General features: G+C 38.8%; 1 protein-coding gene across 3 annotated transcripts in view; it reads right to left on the bottom strand.

The window, feature by feature from the left end:
- Nucleotides 1–3,489, bottom strand: part of RNF145 (ring finger protein 145) — a 64,277-nt gene that overhangs the window by 25,497 nt on the left and 35,291 nt on the right. The window lies entirely within an intron of this gene.

The raw sequence follows: 3,489 nt of genomic DNA, 5'->3' as shown, positions 1-3,489 counted from the left end.
CTCTTTCCCCACCCTGAGAAGAAGACTGATTTTTGCTCTCCGGAAAGGCTGAAATAGGCTCCTGGGCACCATGCACAGCTCAGGGCAGAGGTGAGGTGCAGTGCCCAAATGAAAAACGGAGATTAAAATAAAAGTCTGCACCCAGAAAGATGAGATCACTCTAGATCTCCAAACACAGCTGCCATGTTTATTGCCACCCAGCTCTTGTCACTGACACTAGCCTCCCCTACAGGAGATAGAAAGATTCTTCTTTGGGGAAACTGACCCAAGTCCAAGTGAAAAGACCTACAAATAGGCACACTTAGGGGTCCCCCCCAAAACATCCAGTCCCACTTGACACCAAATGTGAAACATACCCGTTGGTAAGCCTTAAAGAGATTCCAATCGACAACTTAATAACTCACTTTAATACAAATGATCACACAAGGATATTTAAGTAAAACTTACAGTTTATCAGCCTCATACGGGGTCTAGGCATCAGTATTTATAATTTTTTATGTAATATAACCAGGTGATTCTAATCCAGGCTTAAGAAATACTGCTGTCCCAGGTAAGGCAAAGACCAAAACAAATGGAGAGAACGCAAGGAACAAAACAAAGCTTCAGGGGCTTCCCTGGTGGCGCAGTGGTTGAGAGTCTGCCTGCCGATGCAGGGGACACGGGTTCGTGTCCCGGTCCGGGAGGATCCCACATGCCGCGGAGCGGCTGGGCCCATGAGCCATGGCCACTGAGCCTGCGCATCCGGAACCTGTGCTCCGCAACAGGAGAGGCCACAGCAGTGAGAGGCCCGCGTACCACAAAAAAAAAAAAAAAAAAGAAAGCTTCAAAGTAAATAATATATCTAAGAAATTCAAAAGACTGTCACAATAAAAAGAAAACAAACTCCAGGATATTAAAATATATAACAACAAAAGGGTTTTAAGATAAATTTGGGAAAGTAAGACCAAGAGAGAGACAGAGAGAGAGAAAAAGGAAAATGGAACAGTAAGAAAATTAGGGGCTCAATGTGGGAGGAACCTTATCCAATTAAGAGAATTTCCAGAAAGGGACAAAAGAGAAAACAGCAGGGAAGTTAGGTGAGTTGAAAGGAGAGAGGCCTCTGGGGAATGATACCTGAGAGTAGTGAGGAGTGGTACAGGAGAAAACCGATTTTCATCATAAAATTGTGGTATTTCTTGACTTTTAAAAGTAAGTATATTTCTTTGATTAAAAAATTAGCTAAAACTCTGAAAGAAATAAAATACTCAGAGGAAATGTTTTAATATTAGGAATGATTAGGAATTTTCATTCTGGTATGTCTTACTTTCACTGTACTCATAGCTATGATATTTAAATTTCCTTGTTCAAGTTCTCAGAGCTTTCTGAGAATCTGCTGCCTGTGTTATAATCGTCAGTTTGGCTCAAATAAAATTCTCTTTTTTCTTCTTAAAAAAAAAAAAATTTCCTTGTTCAGCATGCTGTAAACTTCCTTTAAGCTCTGAAAATTCCCATAAGTCTAGGACAGCACATTCGGTGTTCAGCTCTGGGGTTACAGGCTTCATTTATCTTCTTTCACAGAAGAATATGACTCATATGCTGTGATTCTCTTTAAGAGAAGACTACTCCTCTTATTTAGGTGAAAGAAGGAAGGAGTCATACTGTTAGTGGAAATCTTTCCTATAGTTCCAGAAGAAAAGGAAGTTGTTTAACTTGACATGCCTATTCCAACTGACAATTCTGAATAAATCAAAATCACAATGTACTCTTTGGATTTCAGAATTCCACTGTAAGAACTATCTCCAAGAAGTCTATAATCCTAAGAAATGATGGCATATTCAAATTACTTAATTTTTCATTAAAAGTTCATTAGTGAAATGGAAGAAAAGGAGTAGAAAGTTACTTTAAAATCAAAGTCTAAAGAAAATTGCTACTTAATAGTTTATGGATTTTGTTTTATTTCCAATTAATTGAATCTTAGTTGAGTAAACACACTATCATAACCACTGATAGGAAAAATTTAAAGAAATATACAGCTTTATACTAAATTGCATCCATTATAGAATAAAAGAGAACACTTTATGAGTTTTCTAACCTAGCAAATATTTTCATACTTGGATGCTACCACTACTGAATATACCAATTCATGGGATATAGCCATAAAGCAACATTATTTTTGTGTCCTAATGTCTTAAAAGCCACTCTGTGAACTGAGTGTTCTCCTGCCCCTAAGGCAAGTCCCATACCTTTTCTAATCTAGCACAGGTTATATACAATCTAATCTAACCTAATCTAATCTCAATCTAATAACAAACAAAACTTTGAAACTGATTTAAAGTTGAGGGTTTTCCTTTATTCCAGCTGAGGCCTCCTACAGCATAACAGAAAACCTGCAATTGTGAGAGGGAGTAGAGAGGTTAAGGCAATCTTCTTCCTCTTTCTCTGCCAGCACAATCTCACTCTTTTCCTGACTTACTCACGACTGAAGCAGGCAGGGAAGGAGAGGGAGGGAAGTAGAAAATTCTTACTGAACTATGTTCTTACAATGGTATGGTATTGGTGCTCCCTGCAGTTGGTGTATTTAAAATGGATCTCCTTTCTCCTGGGCACTTTTAAGGATTCTTCTGATTGTTCCCATCACTGTGGATCTCTCATCTGCAGTACCCTTGATGCTTGTTATGTACCCGCTTCTGGCTGTTTTTGGTTCTTTCCTCAGCTCCTTAAATTCAATCCCTGTTGGAGTCTTCTCATCCTTTATAAGGGCCCTCTTGGGAGGACCTAAGAAAATTCCATTGACTCTTGGGGCCCTCATCTAGTCCACAGTAAACTAACATCCTTTGCCTACACAGATTAGATGATACAGGAGAAACTCTCAAGACATTTTCACTCCACAGTCAGAAACTCAACAGCCAGCCAGCCAGCCCAGTGCTGGCGTTTATATCAGACTAGAATTATAATACAAGCCATATATACAATGTTTAATATTCTGGTAGCATCATTTTATAAAGGTAAAAAAAAAAGTAAAATTAATTAATAATATATTTTATTTAACCTAATATATCCCAAATATTATCACATAGACATTCAATCTATATTAAAAAATTAACAAGACAGTCTACATCATTTCTGTACTACGTTTGAGAAATTGGGTGTGTTTTACACTACAGTATATTTTAATTTGGACTAGTCACATTTCAAGGGCTCACAAGCCACATGTGGCTTGTTTTGGATGGTGTAGCTTTAGATATTGCAGGCCTAGTTTGGACACCAGCCTGCAGTATCCCCCTACGCCACAAAAAAATATGTGTCTCCAAATGGTCTACCACTAAATTCTCTAAATGAGAAGGGCCCAGCAGGTATTTTAGAGAAAACAGCTCCCTAAAGAAATCCTCCTTCAAATCCCAACATTCAACCTCTTAACACCCTCTACATGGGTGAATTTAAGAATTACATACTATGGGCTTCCCCGGTGGTGCAGTGGTTGAGAGTCCGCCTGCCGATGCAGGGGACACG

Source organism: Lipotes vexillifer, unplaced genomic scaffold (assembly GCF_000442215.2).
Source record: "Lipotes vexillifer unplaced genomic scaffold, Lipotes_vexillifer_v1.1 scaffold95, whole genome shotgun sequence".
Taxonomy (NCBI): Eukaryota; Metazoa; Chordata; class Mammalia; order Artiodactyla; family Lipotidae; genus Lipotes; species Lipotes vexillifer.
The sequence above is the reverse complement of the archived record's forward strand: the minus strand, read 5'-3'. Positions and strand labels throughout refer to the sequence as shown.